We start from the raw sequence: 17,651 nt of genomic DNA on the forward strand, positions 1-17,651 counted from the left end.
TGCCTGTGTGTCTTGTTTGAAAGAGCAGTTCTTGTTTTCCTTTTTTGTTCATTTGTGATACCTACTGGGAGTGAACTCAAGATCTTGCACATATTAGGAAAGCTGAGCTATATCCCCATCCCTTTATATATTATTTTATTCTACTTTATTGAGTAGGGGTTAGTGTGTTTAATTTGACAAAGCTGGGCTTAAATTCATGATCTTCCTACATTAGCTTCTTTAGTAGCTGTGATAACAAGCATGTGCCATTGTGCCCAGGTTTTTTTTAATTTTACTTTGTAATTGAATACTTTTGCAAATTAGTCACATCAGTTTTACCTTTTGTTCTCTGTCCTGCCTGAAAACTTGTATATAATCCACCTTGCTAGTTCCTGGAGCTTTTGAGTTTACAAGTGCTGGAATTTAACTTTTTGAGAGATTTTCACATAGGGAGTAGGTTATCTCAATAATAAAATTACACGAACCCAAAATGTTCCTCATGATTCAGCCGACATTGGAACCCTAGGAACTCTCTGTGACCGTCCACTTCCACTGTGTTGATGAGAATCCCAAGCCATCTCATACTCTATGCTCACAGAGCCTGGGTCTTTGTTTATATTTTGTAGTTTATCTATCTTTTATTACAGCAGAAAGTCAGAGTAACTTCCATATTGCAGTTGAAGGATCAGATGGATGCTTTTGGAAAGAGAGGAAGATGACACCAGGGTGCTCCTCAGCTCTGGGTCTTGCAGACACAGGGCTTCCCCATCCTGTGCAGAGGATTTCTTCTAAAGAGGGCAACTGAATCTGGCTTCCCCAGTCAGCTCTTGTTACAGCATTTATTTGAGTGCCATGGCAGCTGTCATTCTTAAGAACTGTTAACAGATTTGTGCTTTCTGCCTCTTGTTCTTTCTGTAGGAAAAGTGACATTGCCCTAGCCAGGTGAAGATCCTTAAAAACTATGAACAAGAAAAGAATCTCTGTGATTGGGTGGAGCCTTTTGGCTCTGTTTTGTCAATGGCTGCCTGGATGAAGTCTTGGAAAACTTGTTTGCTTTGAAAGGACTGATGAAATTGGAGAGCTCTGGAGGTATCAGGTCAGTGTTTTTGTCCCTTAGTACTTGAATCCCTCCCTGCACCTGGGTGCATGCAATATTTTATCTCATGTCAGGTAATATGAGAGCTTGATAGTGACTAAATCTGATAGAATTCTGCCTGTTGACTTCTTAGCAGCCCCTCACCCCATCTTTTATGGGAGTTTGACTTTCCCTCTGTTGGCTGCAAAATGCCACATAGATATGACCCTTTTTCGTTTTCTGCTGTCTATGTAAACCACAGAGAAGATTTTCATTTCATTCGTTTTGCTGTTTTTCAGAAGATAGAAATGATCTGGAGAGGAAGGAAGGATGAGAAACAAAATCACATACATTAGAAAGCACATAGGGATTAGAAAATGTAGAGTGGTTCCTTCTGATATGTCTTAAACGTAAGTGAGGTAGAATTACCTGCTAAAAACTCGTTCCAAGAACACCCACTCCCCTGCCCAATCTTTAACCTTATTTTTTCTATTAAAAATTCAGGTATTTCTCTGACAATTCTAATCCTTGAAGAAAATATAAACTCTGATACTGTTATTTGCTTCAAATTTCTTGCATTGAGAAGTTCAAAGTTCTTTGTATTACAAAAAAGAGCAGAGGGTACCTGCAACTGGGTTTTCTTATTCTTTTAGGTACTCATTTTTAAAGTTAAATTGTTTTTAATATGCCTCCAACACTGTAATTTGTTAGTAAGCATTTTAAATATCATCTACTTAAATGATAGTTATGCTTAATCAGTGCCCAAAAATATCAGATAGCTTCACTCCTGTCTTAATTGGTTTTACTTAAACTCACTTTCTGAACTGGTGAATGGAATTGATGTGCCAAAGAAGGTATATTTCCCATCATAAAAACTAACACAGAGTTGGCCAACTACTTAAAAATGGCATTATGAATTTCTTAGTTTAACAGAAGTATTGTATTGTCTTTTGGCTCTGATTTGAGAAATTCTACCAATAATAATCTTATTCAGATCTAGAATGGATCCCCTTAGCAAATTCCTATATCTTTATCATAATTAGTCTTGGACGTGTGGTGAGAAAGCTTTTAATTTGTTTTTAGTAACAGAAAATTCTACACTTGAAAGTCAACCACACCCAAAACAAAAAAATCAACAAATTGGAAAGGAATGAAAAGACACTTCACAGAAGAAGAAACCCAATAGATCAACATATGAATTTAAAAACGTACAGTATCTGTATCCATTATAGAAATGCAAATCAAAATAACACTGAGATTCCGTCTCACTCCAGTCAGAATGGCAGTTATCAAGGATATAAGCAACAGTAAATGGTGGTGAGGATGTGGGGGAAAAGGTACTCACATACGTTGCTGGTGAGACTGCACATTTGTGCAATCACTATAGAAAGCTTTTTGGAGAGTCCTAAGAAAACACAAGTGAGTGAAGGGAGTGGGGAGGCAAGGGGTAAGAGCATAGTGAATGAATCAGAAACAGTACTGGCACCAAACCAGATATATGGAGGAATGTTAGGTTTCTTGAGTTCTTAATGTGTTCTGGAGAATAATGCTTGATCTGAGGTACATGTGGTAAAGATTTTTTCCCGTTGTGTAGGCTCTCTCTTCATGTTCTTGATTGTATCCTTTGCTGTGAAGAAGCTTTGTAGTTTGAATTTATTGCATTTATCCATTCTTAGTTTCACTTCTTGTACTTTAGGAGTCCCAGTAACAAAGTGCATTCCTAAGCCGACATGGTGGAAATATGGGCCTACATGTACTAGGATCAGGCCCAGGGTCTCTGACCTAGTGCCTCCACCTTTGATCCGCTTTGAGTTGATTTTTATGCATGAGAGAGAGGCTTTTTATTTCTTTTTGGTAGGTATGGATTTCCAATTTTCCCAGCACCACTTGTTTATGAGGCTGTCTTTTCTCCGATGTATATTTTGGGTGCCTTTTTCTAGTGTGAGATAACTATTTTTGTCAGATTGTCTCTGTGTCCTTTCTTGTGTACCATCGGTCTCTGTATGTGTTTTGCTGCCAATATCATGCCATTTTCATTCTGTGCACCTCGTGTGAAAAAAGACTGTACCTTGCTCTTTTGTCAATGCATACTTTGCAGACATTGACAGACCCAAAGGGTCCCCACTCTGTGTTCCTAAATGCTAGCTGAGCGAGAGCTGGTCCTGCATTGAGGGTATAATTCAAAATCAGGGCACCATCCACATCTACATAAGCTGGCATTGTTCATCAGCCAGAGCAGCCACCTCAGCAGTCACTTCAGCAGTGTTAGCTGGGCCTCTCAGCATTCAAGATTCTCAGATTTTCTTTATCCATTCATCTATTGAAGGACATCTAGCTATTGTGAATTGAGCTTCTATAAACGTTGATGTGGCTGCGTTACTGCAGTATGCTGATTTTATGTCCTTTGGGTATAAACCGAGGAGTGGGATAGCTGGGTCAAATGGTGACTGTCTCCACAGAAGAGGTCCAGAGTACCACAGAGCACATGCTGCAAGTTAGATCCATTTCCATTAATGGAATGTGACAGATTTTGCAAAACTCTGGGGCAGCAGGAGAGTTTGCTTTTCCAGTGTCTTTTTTTTAAAGTTTTTAATTTGTTTTAATTAGTTATCCATGACAGTGGAATGCATTCATGCCCTTTGGTTATCATTTATAGATGGGATATAATTTCTCATTTTCTGAGTATGCATGTTGTAGGATCACATTGGTCTTCAGTCATATATATACATAAAGTAATAATGTCTATTTTCTTCTGTTATCCTTCCTATCCTCATGTTCCCTCCCCTCCCTTCACTTCCCTCTGCCAAATACAAGGTAACTCCATTCTTCTCTAGTTCCCTGCCCTCCCCTTAATTTGAATTAAAATGCACATGTCCCAGAAACCATTTTGCCTTTGGTTTATGGGGATTGACTTCTTTCTCTTATCATGATATTCTCCAACTCCATCCATTAACTGGCAAATGCCATAATTTCATTCTTCTTTAAAGCTGAGTAATATTCCATTGAATATCTATCTGAGATTTTCTTTATCCATTCATCTATTGAAGGACATCTAGCTATTGTGAATTGAGCTTCTGTATATGTTGATGTGGCTGCATTACTGCAGTATGCTGATTTTACGTCCTTTGGGTATAAATTGAGGAATGGGATAGCTGGGTCAAATGGTGGTTCCATTCCATGTTTTCAGAATATTCTCCATACTGCTTTCCCTTGTGGTCATACAGTTTGCAGTCCCCACAGCAATGTATGAGTGTATCTTTCCCCCCACATGGAGTGTTAGTGTAGTTTTGATTTGCATTTGTTTAATTGCTATAAATGTTGAACACTTTTTCTTATACATTTGTTGATCGATTGTATTTCTTCTTCTGTGAAGTGTATATTCATTTTCTTAGCTCCTTTATTGATTGGGTTATATGTGTTCTTGGTGTTAAGTTTTTTTTAGTTCTTTCTGTATCCTAGAGATCAGTGCTTTGTGAGAGGTACATGTGGTAAAGATTTTCTCCCAGTCTCTAGGCTCTCTTCTCACATTCTTGTTTCCTTTTCTGATAAGAATCTTTTTTATTTTAATCCATCCCATTTATTGATCCTTAATTTTACTTCTTGCACTTCTGGGGTCTTGTTACAGAAGTCTGATCCTAGGCTGACATGGTGAAGATTTGTTTCTACTTTTTCTTCTGTTAGGTACAGGGTCTCTGTTCTAGTGGCTAAGTCTTAGATGCACTTTGGGTTGATTTTGGGGCATGGTGTGAGAGAGAGAGGTTTAATTTCATTTTCCTGCATGTGAATTCCCAGTTTTGCCAGCACTATTGGTTGAATAGGCTATTTTTCCTCCAATGAAAGTTTTTGGCATCTTTGTCTAGTGTGAGATAATATATTTATGTGGGTTTGTCTCTGTGTCCTCTGTAGGGCATGACATGTGAACTTGTTCCACCCCTCTGACCTTTATCCTTATTGGCTCCTGCACATTATATTAGCTGTGTGTACTTCCTCAATAAAGGAGATCCTGCTTTGACTGGTCTCCCTGGTGCTTCTGATTGTCCTCCAGTGGGGAGGGCTGGGTGGGCGGCTGGCGGACCCTCACCTTTCTTGATCCTTCCAGTTTGGGGCCTGTTCTCCTAAGCCTCTCTGTGGGATGGAGTGCATTGAAGAAGCTAAAAACCCCAACATCCTCTCTTCTGTACCTACAAGTCTGTTTTGGTGCCAGTACCATGTTGTTTTTGTTACTATAGCTCTGTGGTATGGTTTTACGTCTGGTATGGTGATGCCTCCTGCTTTACTTTTCATGCTAAAGATTGCTTTGCCTATTCTGAGTCTCTTATTTTTCCAAATAAATTTCATGATTGCTTTTTATATTTCTATGAAGAATGTCATTGTGATTTTAATAGAAATTGCATTAAATCTATATAATGCTTTTGGTAGTAGAGCATATTGGACAATAATAATTCTGCCTATCCAGGATCATGGGAGATCTTTCCATCTTCTTAGTTTTCTTGACTTTCTTTAATGTTCTTTACTTTTCATTATAGAGGCATTTCACCTCTTCTGTTTGATTGATTCCCAGGTATTTTATTTTATTTTATTTTGAGACTGTTGTGAATGGGGTAGTTTTCGTAATTTTTCATTTAGTGGATTCATCACTGATGTACTAGAATGCGTTTGATTTTATGGGTGGTGATTTTACATCCTCTGACTTTGCTGAATTCATCTGGTAGTTTCAGAAGTTTTCTGGTGGAGTTTTTTGGATTTTTTAGATACAGAATCATGTTATCAGCAAATAGGGATAGTTTGGGTTCTTCTATACCTAGCTAGAGTTTCAAGGATGATGTTGAATAGAAGTGGTGAAAGATGACATCCTTGTCTTGTTTTAGTTTTGAGAGGGGATGCTTTCAATTTTTCTCCATTTAGAATGATGCTGGCCTTGGGTTTAGCATAGATAGCTTTTACAATGTTGAGGTATGTTTCTACTATTCCTAATTTTTCTCGTGTTTTGAACATGAGAGTGTGCCGTATGTTGTCAAATGCTGTTTTTTGCATCTATTGAGATCCTATGATTCTTGTTTTCAAGTCTATTCATATGATGATTTACATTTATTGATTTCTGCATATTAAACCAACCTTGGATCCTTGGGATGAACCCCACTTGATCATAGTGAACTATGTTTTTAATATTTTTTGTATGCAATTTGTCAGAATTTTATTGAGAATTTTTACATGTATGTTCATCGGGGATATTAGTCTGAAGTTTTTTTAAAGAGTCTTTGTCTGGTTTTGGTATCAGGGTGATGTTAGTCTCATAGAATGAGTTTAGAAGGCTTCCCTCTTTTCCTGTTTCATGGAATACTATGAGAAGTATGGTGTTAATTCTTCTTTGAAAGTCTCATTGAATTTAGCAGAGAATCTGTCTGGTCCTGGACTTTTCTTGGTTGGTAGGCTTTTTAAAATATATTTTTATTAGTTTTAGATAGGCACAATGCCTTTAGTTTATTTTTTATGTGATGCTGATAATCAAACCTAGTGCCTCACACATGCCAGGCAAGCACTCTACCACACAACCCCAGACTGGTTGGTAGGCTTTAGATGGTGTTTTCTATTACTTGCAATTAATCTATTTAAATTGTGTATGACCTCCTCATTTAGTTTGAGTAGGTCTTATGACTCTAGGAATTTATTTATGTATTCTATATTTTCCTTTTTTTTTAGAGTACAAATTGTCAAAGTAGTTTCTAATTTCCTTCTGCATTTTAGACATGTCCGTTGTGATATTACCTGCTTCATCTTCTTTTTTAGTAATCTTAGTTTTCTTTTTTCTCTTCGTTAGCATGGCCAAGGGTTTATGTATTTTATTCATTGTTTCAAAGAACCAACTTTGTGTTTTGTCAATTTTTCAATTTTTTTCCTTTAGAGTTCATTGATTTCAGCTCTGATTTTTATTTTTTATTGGTTGCTCAAAACACTACAATGATCTTGACATATCATATTTCATACATTTGATTCAAGTGGATTATGAATTCTTATTTTTACCATGTGAACAGATTGCAGGATCACATTGGTTATACATCCATGTTTATAGTGTCTGTTGTATTCTGCTGCCTTTCCTGATTTTAATTAGTTTCTATCTTCTATTGCTTTTGGTATTGATTTGTTCTTCTTTTTCTCAGGTTTTAAGATATACTGTTAGGTCCTTTATTCGTGCACAGTGCAGTCAACTTTCCTCTTAGTACTGCCTACCTAGTGTCCCAGAGATTTTGATATGTTTTATCAGTGTTCTCATTTACCTTTAACAATTTTTTTATTTCAGCCTTGATTTATTTGACTATCTGTTCCTCATTAAATGATGTATAATGTAGTCTCCCTTTGGTAGAGTAGCTTCTGTTTTTTACTTGAGCGCTGATTTCTAATTTCTTCCATTTTAATATGATAGAATGCAGGGTAATTTCTTTGCTTTTTTTGTATTTACTAAGAATTGCTTTTCAGTGTAAGTTATGGCCTATTTTAGAGAAGAAGACAAGTGCTGCTGAAAAGAAAGTGTATTTACTCGTTAATGGATGAAATATTCTATATATTTCTATTAAGTATAAATTATTGTTTGTATTATTGTGTGGTTTCTTTTTAAAAAATATTTATTTTTACTTCTTAGAACTTTATTTTATTTATTTTATATTATATGCTGTGCTGAGAATTGATCCCAGTGCCTCATACATGTTAGGCAAGTGCTCTACCATGGAGCCTCAACCCAAGTCCCTCTATAGTTTTTTCATTAGTTTTTGTTTAGAAGGGCTATCTAGTAGTGAGAGAGGTGTGTTAAAGTCACCTAGTTTTATTGTGTTATGGTCTATTTTACTATTGATATAGAGAAGGATTTGTTTGATACATGCAGAGGTCCATTGTTTGGGACACAAATGTTTATAATTGTTATGTCCTCCTCATAAATACTTCTCTTAAGAAGTATGAAATATCCTTCTTTGTCTCTTCCAATTAAATTTGGCTTGAAGTCTACTTTATCTGAGATGAGCATGGAAACCCCAGCTCGTTTACACAATTAATGTGATGTTTTTTCCCATCCTTTCACCCGCAGCCTGTGGATGTCTTTCTCCATGAAATGAATCTGCCAATCTGCATATTCTGATTGATGAGTTCAGGCTGTTAATATTTAAGTTTATTATTGAGGTATGATCTGGGTTCCCACTCATTTTGAATTATATCTGGTTATTAATGTGACTTAGTTTCTAGTTTGATTGACTATTTATTTAGTGTAGATCCTCCCTTTCCAGTTTTTTTTAATTCATCCTCATGAAATATTTTGTTGAGAATGTTGTGTAGTGTGGGCATTCTAGTAGTAAATTATTTAGTTTTTGCTTATCATGGGAACATATATCTGGCAGGGCTCTGAATGACATTGGTTGATGTACATCTCCCAGCGAGGTGCCCTATGGCCCTCAGGACCCTCGAAGTGGAAGCTGCTGTCTGTGTTTACACACATGCCTGCATGCACACAAGGATTGCTGTTGGCATCAAGACACGAGCACCTGTGACCAGGACCCATGCACCAGCCAGAATTTCCACACATGCAGACAGCAGAGGATCATCTGCTACTTACACCAGCCCCAGAACTTTGGTAAGCTTGCTTTCTGCTTTTTAATTTGTTCAAATATATTCTTCATTTGTTCTGATCAGTTACACATGACAGTGGAATGCACTTTGATACATCCCAAATCAGTGAAGTGTAATTTCTCCTTCATCTGGTTGTCCAGGAAGCAGATTTACACAAATCATGTAATCATGTGGGCCCATGCATTAGTAATGGCCAAATCATTCTACCATTGTTTCTTTTTCTTTTTTGTAAATACTTATTTTTTGGGGGGGTTATACTTGGACACAATATCTTTCTTTAATTTATTTATTTATATGTGGTGTTGAGGATTGAACCCAGAGCTTCACACATGTGAGGCCAGTGCTCTACCACTGTGCTACAACCCCAGCCCCTCTACCATCATTTCTAACCCCATAGTGTCTTTTTAAAATTTTTTTTAAAGCTGTGTTTTTCTTTCTTCGTAATCAGGCATTAAACTTTTAATTAATCATTCACATCTACTATTGTAACACCAATGTATTGAAAAGGTAATCTGCAGCTTTAACAAAGCATGCTTTGAACAAACAAAATCCAAGTAACTTTTTATTTTTGCATTTCTAAGTTATAATGACTGATGATATGCTTTGGAAGCTCCAGACACTTCAAACAAGACAAGGCTGTGGTGTATTCTTTGTTTCTAATTGTGTCTTACTCTTACTTTTTATGTAAAAGCTTAATATTTTGTTACTATTTTGTTTATTAAATTAGCCTCCTTTGGAAAGACAAATTTAATGTTAAGTGGTCTAGTTTGAAGTAAAGCTTTAATAACCATAGAAGTAATAATTAACAGTTTTATTCAAAATATTTTTATGTTAAGTTGTTTGTTTTTGATTTGGGAGTACCTGCTTTAAGTGCATAGTGGGTAAATTTTCAGGCATATCCAATTTACTTACCTTAAGACTTCTTTTACTTTAATACTTAATTTAGAAATGTCATTTAAAATGGTTCTTAAAGATCAAATGCACTCATACTGGAAAAAAATTCCCAGATTCTGTTAGTTGAGTGCCATACTCTGAGACTGACTGGTCCCATTATTAGAAACTCTAGGTTTGAATATAGGACTCCTCACTTTACTAGTTGTGACTATAGGGATTTAAATTATCTGGATCTTGATTGTTTTTTTGGTAAACTCAACTTTCAACTACCTGTTGTACTTATTTTGTAAGACTTTTGTGAGAATGAAATGAAAATAAAGTATAGCAAACTATAAAAAGGTCAAATGCTAACTTCAGAAAAAAAGTTTTGTCATTTTTCGGAAATAAATTTTGGATAAGTGAATCAGTTATTTATTCAAACTTATATGTTGAGTATTTTTCTTACATTGAGCCATGCAATGTATACCTTTTATATTACTAAATTTGGGATTTGAGCTTTCCTAACTCCATATGCAACAAAGTGAAATTAAACCCCTATCTCTCACCATGCACAAAACACAATTCAAAATGGATCAGGCACCTAGGAAATAAACCAGAGACCCTGCATCTAATAGAAGAAAACTCGGCCCTAAAGCTCTCTTCTCTACAGTCTGTTTTCACCCCTCATCCAGGCTTGCCTCTGCTGCTAAGTTTTATTAGTCCCTAAATCAATTTTGCATCATCTAAAGGAACAAATTGTATATTTCTCCACAGATTAGTAGCTATCCATCTCAGCAGTAACTCAATGATTGCATTTTTTTTTTCAAACCTCCACATCAGAAAGACTTAGATGGGAAAGAATAATTTGAATCAAGTCCAGGTTGTACCCCTCGAACTAAGAAAGTTAGGATTTCATGCCATATAAAGGAAATCTTTGTCATTAATTTATTAAACCACTTTTCAATTGACAGATATAATTGGAATGATCATATAAAGAAATTTTAATTCCCACTTTCTGATTCTGCTCCTTCTTTGTTCTTTACATATTATTGCTTCTCAGTATTGTTATCAACTAGAAATTCTTAAATTAAGATTGAAAGTGACCTCATTTCTAAAGCATTTAAAGTTATCACAGGTGAAATCTTTCTCAAGAGCTTTCAGTCTTTCAAATACATGGATATACAATCTATGTTACTAATGAATTCTGAACATTAAATTGACCTGAATGATTGGAGCCCAAACTTTTTTCTCAATTTTATCAAATTTCTGACATAAAACTTAGAATGTTATGAGTTGAAAAAAGCTATTAGAGTAATGTACAGACTCTGAAAGGATTTCCAGGTAGCTACATTTTTTTTCTTTTCTAAATATAATGGAAATTTCCAATAATTTTTACTGAAAAATAATTTGGCTTTCTAAATTTCATAGTTTAAACAAAAGATAAAATTGTTAGACAAGCTGTAATTAATTCAATAAAGGACTGAAGGCAAAATATCATGTATTTGATAAATATATGTAAAGTTTCTTCTCTGATTTCATTCCAGCATTAAGATAAAATAGCTAGGATCATAGGATTGTGTTCTTTGTGATTCAGGGAGTTTACTTTGACTCTCTTCCTGACAAACATTGGACTAATCCTGCCCAGATATCCTGAACATCTCAATACAACAGTGAATGAAAGATGAAAGACAGTTCAGAGCCAGTGCAGAGCCATCACAGATACAATTCTATAAGTGAATATATTACTAGTGTGATAATATAGGTACATATTTATATATGCCTACATGCATGCATATATATATACACACACACATATACATATTGTCACACATATACACATCTATTTACATAGTAAAACAATTATTTAAGAAGGAGCATATCTCTGACTGAATGACAATTATTTGTTTTCATTTTAGTATTTAAAGCAGTAAAATTAAACCAGATTAACGTTCTATTTGATCAATCATCAAGTTACACATTTTTACTTTTATAGGACTATAAAAATATTTGTTTCAGAGGGAGCAAAAGTTTTTGGCGGTTTCCTAAAATGGGCGACAGTTAAGCCTAAACTCTTCTTACTGTTTGGCAACTTAAGGTGTATTCTAAATTCATAATTTAAAAACTTTATGCTATTTATCTCTTAGTAACAACAGAAGTGACAGGTTTTCTGTCTGAAATATAAATCACTTACCATCATTAATTCTCCTCTTTTTACTCCTATGCATAATGCCCTGCCCAAAGCATTTATAGCAAACTGTTAAGGATATCTAATTAATTGTGTGTGGCAGAAGAAAAATGTTCCAAACTCTTGACCTACAGTTACAACTTCTGGCAAACTTAAAAAGTCATCTTTGACATTTATTTAGCATTTATGTCCCTGATTTCTATTGGCTCAGAGTCACAAGCATTGATTGAGGACTTGTAAAGCAATTTGTTTTGACCTCTGCTCTACTATTTGCCAAATTATTTTAAATTGAGCCAAAAAATTTCTATATATTTTTTCAGTGCAATAACCAAAATTCTCAATTAGCCCATTAGATTTTATTTCACCATTTCTCCCACATTGTGTACACTAAGTTGTTTAAGATTGTATTGCTAAATTCCTCATTTTCCTGGAGTTTGTACTTGGAAGTTCACCAGGTAAACTTCAAATCAATAATACTTAATTAAAACTAAGTACAGGTCTCTATATACTTCACAATGCTTAATTAATCTCCCCCAATAAAATAGTTCAATTCTATTTTCACAATGGAAATAGTATTATGAGTCTGTTTCAGTCAATTATTCTGATGCTAAACTTCATTCCTATTTCTCCCTTGGAGAGCAATCATATTACCTACTGTTTATCATGGCCTGAATTTTATGCCATGTAAATTGGTTTTATAAACTATAATTGCATATAGTTCATGAATATTCCATAAGTTTTCTAAGATCTGCCTACACTATTTTTTAATTATCTTAGTATCCAGTTTATTCAAGTTGTTATTTTAAAATTGTCTTTTTAACCTTCATGAAGTGGCTTAAGCCCAGACTATTTCATTCTAGATATAACATGATTGCTAATGTCATTAAATAATATTCAGAGACTCATTGTCAAGACAAGACCAAAAAAAGAAAAATACAAGAATGGATACAGTCCACACTTTATTCTTTTCACATTACTGTAAAAATTTGATTTGTCATAATGTTAATTGATTATTTGGAACACTGAATCCAATTGATCTAGTCACTTTACCAAGGATAGAAGATAGTGTTAAACAAAGACTTTGATAAGATTGGTATGGAGCACTAAAATAGATTAATTAGTTTGCGGCATGTTTTAATAAAAGTGGTGCTGTGTACTTTCATAGATAAAATATGCATTCACACATAGAACAATGTTTTGTTGACAAACTGAATTTTTAGTTCTTCATAAAACAATAATCTTTGCATTCAGTGCATTCTAGTTTGGTGTGAATACTCTGTAGTATATGTCTGTGAGTCCTTCAAAGAAATATGAGAGATTATATAACTGCCAGAAACCAAATTGTCTTAAAGCAATTTGAGTCCTTTGTATCTGCAGTTTCTACATCTGTGGCTGCAATCAACTGCAGATCATTTACTATGTATGTAGTCAGGCCTCTCATGGCTGCAGCTGTACAAAATATGTACAGGCTTATTTGTCATTCCTCAAACAATACAGTATGAAAACTATTTAGATACCATTTATATTGTATTTGATTTATTAAGAATCCATAGATGACTGAAAGTACCAGGAAGTGTGTGTGTATATTATATGGAAATACTGTTCCATATGGTTTAAGGGATTTGAGCATCAGTTCACATTAGTAAAATTCTAGGAACCATTCTGTACACATCAAGGACCACCATAAATAAAATGAAAAAAAATATTAAACAATTGTTTTGAATAATTGTATACATAAATAAATCTCATTCTTAATGTAATTATTCAAGATTACGCTTATATAACTTTCTTTTTGTAGCTATGTTCGGTGTAATGTCTTTCTTACAGATAATTGTTGAAAAATTAGTTAAGTGTAATAGAGATGTTTTGGTTACTACCTAATAGCTCACTTGGTGTAAAGGACAAGGATAAGTGTAAGTAAAGGATAATGTGTTATCTAATATGATTTAAGTTCTATTTGTTTTTTTCAAATGAGAAATAAAGAATACACTTCCATTTTTAACAACAAAATCTATAAAACAAAATTTGGCTTTCAAAATGTTTGAAAACTAAGTACACAATATGATATAAAATATAATACCTGTGTATTTGTGTATATGTATGTATACACTCGCACCTATGTATAAATATAGGTACATTGATCGAGTGATTGATGGAAGAAAGGTATTGCATTATTACTTCTAATTTACGAGCCAATTTCCAACAATTTGCTGTAATTTTTTTGCTCTTATTAGTTTCACCAAGTCTTTTTTATGGCTACAGCCCAAGTTATCCTCTTCAGCTTTAAAGTAACACACTAAATTCACCCATTTATTTGAGAAGATTTTTTTGAGGGGGGAACTCTCCTATGCTGGGCTTTATGAGGGTAGAAATAATCAGCTTTACTAAAGTTTTTAAACTCAGAATCTATGTCTATACTCTCTGTGGATAAATTGAGGATGAAATGTATATCTAGTTTATGCATGGTTGGCTGTAGCATATTGGCAGGGATTTCATACCAAGGAACCAGAAAAAAATGATATCTATTCACAATATATAGAGAAAGAATCCTAGAATGCACAAAACCTCTTGGATTCTGCAGTGTCTCAAGTGCATTGACTTCTGAAGTATGTAAAAATCAGTGTAATTTATAGAAAAGTTGGAGCCACTGTTGTGTTCTCTGTGGGAGCTGTGGGCCATGCTTGTATCAAATAGGGAGCATTGAGAATCCATCATCTTCAGCTCATTTTCTAGTCAGTGTATCTTCTTTTATGATTGCCATGAAAGCAGCAGCACTCTGCCATTATCCTAGGTGGACCAGTTTCTTTCTTTTAGAAGGTAGTTCCCCTGACCTTCTGTGACCACTCCCTTAGGCCTCTTTGAGAACCACCTGGGACTCTTGCATCTGACTTTCTTGATTTAACCATACACTTCATCACACCAGGCTGAAAAAGAGGGACAGGAGGAAAAGGAGGAAGTGGAAGAAGCCCTGAAGGACTCATTAATGAGACCCATAAGACATCCTCCATTTACTGTGAACTGCCTGATATCCACCAACTTCCCTGCTCCAGTGTTGACCTCTTAGTGAGTATGAAGTCACTTCTCTTGATGCAGCTTGGGAGTAGTTCATTAAAAGAGAATTATACTGATATCAGTCAGATTTCTGTTGGGGTTCAGTGAAAATTCAGGATGGTGAACACAAGAATAACCAGAGTGGGGTGGTTGTGGAGACTGCAACAGTCCCACAGGCACCGCTGATTCATGTGTGGAGCAGAGATCTGCATGGTCTCGTTCCTCCAAGCTGTAACAGGTAATCTCTCCTATAATGTCCTTGCTAATTTTTGATCCTGAACAGTAAGTCTACTTTGAGGATTGGTGAGTGTACAAATAAGTTAGTGCTCTTGATTGTATCATGGGAGATATTGTTTGTATGGTCCCTCATGAATGTGTTAGAATTATTCTTTAAGGCCTGGACTGGACCCTGACACACTCCACTCCCTTTAATAGAAATTATTCTGTTTGCTCAGTAGCACAAAAGATCTTTCCTCAAGGAAGGTCTATAGATCCCACACATTATTTCAGTCCCTGTAAATAATCTCAAATCTACAAAGAAACTAGCTTCTGGAGTAAGGTCTGAGTCTTGAAGAAAGTGTTCTACAAGCCAGTCTTTAAGTTTTTCTTGATCATTGGGATAATGAATAGTTTCAGCTGATCACCAGATTCAAAAAATAGAGTATGATGCTATTAATTGACCAAACAAGGGATATCTGACCAGTGACTAAGGAAAGGACACCTTTCCATTTCTCAGAAGATACACCCCAAGAGTTCCTTGAGTGTACTCCTCAGAGTTTCCTTTCATCACATAAAGAATACACTCACCCTGTGAATAAATTGGTACCGGGTTGGTAACAGGACATAAGGATAAGTTTTTGTTGTTATTCTTTTTGTCTGAGTATATTTGCAGAAACTTAAAGCAATCTGAAGCAAAAGAGCCAGTGGACTCCAGGTAAATGTGAAAGTCATGGATAATGAATGTAATGGTGATATCTTGAGATTGCAAGTCCCAAGGAAGAGCAAAAGTACAGAATGTACTTATTCCATCCATTCTGGTAACCAGGAAGGGGGCCCCTTGTTTCTTTTCTTGGTTTCTACCTTCCATTAGTTTTTACCTTAGCAACCTAGAGACAGTCTTTCCCTGGTGTTAAAGTCAAGTTTCCTTCACTCACAGTGAACCACTGTGCTCTCCTATGCAAAAGGCAGTTAGGAGGAGACACACATCATTTTCTGTGGGTTAGGCCTGAGTTTGTTGGTTTTGTTGAATTCCATAGCAAGAAATGTGACCAAACCACACCAAAGTCATATAAAATCAAAATATTAAAGAACAAGGCCTGAATGCCCAACATCTTTTGGAATCAATAATGCCTCAGGAACTTTGATTTATTAGAACTTGTTCAAGGAATGTGGAAGAAAAGACTCTGGGGTTGTACTGTTTGTTATTGCTGTCATTGTGGTATGACAGGCCTGAACCACATAGGAATAGATGAGTCTCCTTCCTCACCAGCAATGTTACCTAACCAATGAACTGAGCACCTGAAGCCCTCTCTCACACTCCACCCTTTCTCAAATTCCCATGAAAGTCAACTTGAATGAGGTGCTTTTGACTCATTCCAGCTGTCATGACTTGTCTCACTCCGTTGGCCTCCCAAGCAAGAGTCCAGCCTCCCTCTATGAGAAACAAGTGGTTTACTCTACTCTGGATGTGGCTAGTGAGTACACTGCTTACAAAAAAAGGTTATGGAATGGGGCTGTAGCTCAGTGGCAGAGTGCTTGACTAACATGAGTGAAGCACTTAGTTCAGTCCTTAGCACTGCATAAAAAAAACAAACAAAGGCATAAAGGAATAAACAAATAAAACCATCCATCTACAATTATTTAAAAAAAAAGAGAGAGGAAAAGCAACTGGCTGAGGAGTGCAAGCTGGCAGAGCATTTTGTAAGGTGCCCAGAGGACCTGCTCACAGGAAGCTGTTCCAAAGTGCCCAGTTTATGAGAGATTCCATTAGGCAAGTGATATTTGTACCTGCTCTCCTGGTATCTGCATTTTGTGTGTAGTCTTGAATGATGAGGACTGGCTCAGTGGGAGGACAGTAGATTCTTCCAGTAGGTAGAGGTCATACTATCCCAACACTGTTCCTGTCTAGACCAGGCATGTGCCTTTTAGATAGCAGGCAGCAACTACCTAGCATAGTTTCAGGAAAGATCGTGTTACAGGTGCAAGTTTGTGAAATTGAAAAGAGCATGGCCTAAGAAAGAAAACTTTTAAGGAATTTGCAGGCTGATTTAATTGTGGGCCAAGGGAGATTTATCCTTTCTGGTTTATGTTTCTTCTTAGAAATATTGCTTAATGCACATTGCATGATAACTGTAGCATTCAAATGGAGAATGTTTATGAGTGTATTTTCGAAAGTCACTCCCAGGGTTTGTTTTAGGGAGTTGAAGTAGTAAAATCTGAGGGTGGGATATAGGGTACACTGCAATACTAAAGAGGTGAAAAGGAGAGAATTTTCCCTTGTTAAGTGATAAAAGCAGGCCTGGAGGGTCCTGTGTAGTTCGCAGATGCATGGAGTGTCATGGGATAGGGTCCCTGAAGAGGAATGAGTATGTTTTCTATGAAAGTCATATTGGGAGGTAAATCACTGTGCCTGGGAAGCAACCATGTAACAGCAGGTAGGTACAGCTGGAGCTTCCCAAAGTTTACCAATTTTCTGCAGTTTCTGTTCATGTGGGGAGAAAAAGACATTTTTCCCTCTGCCCAGTTACACAACTAGCATGCTGCTCATGAGATCTATTTTACAGGGACTACTCTGTTTCATGGATAAGAATACCTGGGCAGGCCATTTCTTTAAAGTAATGCATGAGATCTTTCTAAATTCATACCAATAATTTCTCT

The 17,651-nt window shown here is 35.8% G+C and overlaps 1 long non-coding RNA gene across 1 annotated transcript in view; it reads left to right on the forward strand.

Moving 5' to 3' along the window:
• LOC144368313 (uncharacterized) overlaps window positions 1-17,651 on the forward strand; it is a 74,242-nt gene that overhangs the window by 54,966 nt on the left and 1,625 nt on the right. The window contains exons 5-8 of the long non-coding RNA XR_013428116.1: window positions 898-1,075; window positions 8,130-8,221; window positions 8,437-8,669; window positions 14,647-14,786. This is a non-coding gene — a long non-coding RNA (uncharacterized LOC144368313). The remainder of the gene's footprint in view (window positions 1-897; window positions 1,076-8,129; window positions 8,222-8,436; window positions 8,670-14,646; window positions 14,787-17,651) is intronic.

The sequence above is a fragment of the Ictidomys tridecemlineatus genome, chromosome 11 (assembly GCF_052094955.1).
Source record: "Ictidomys tridecemlineatus isolate mIctTri1 chromosome 11, mIctTri1.hap1, whole genome shotgun sequence".
In the NCBI taxonomy this organism is placed as follows: domain Eukaryota; kingdom Metazoa; phylum Chordata; class Mammalia; order Rodentia; family Sciuridae; genus Ictidomys; species Ictidomys tridecemlineatus.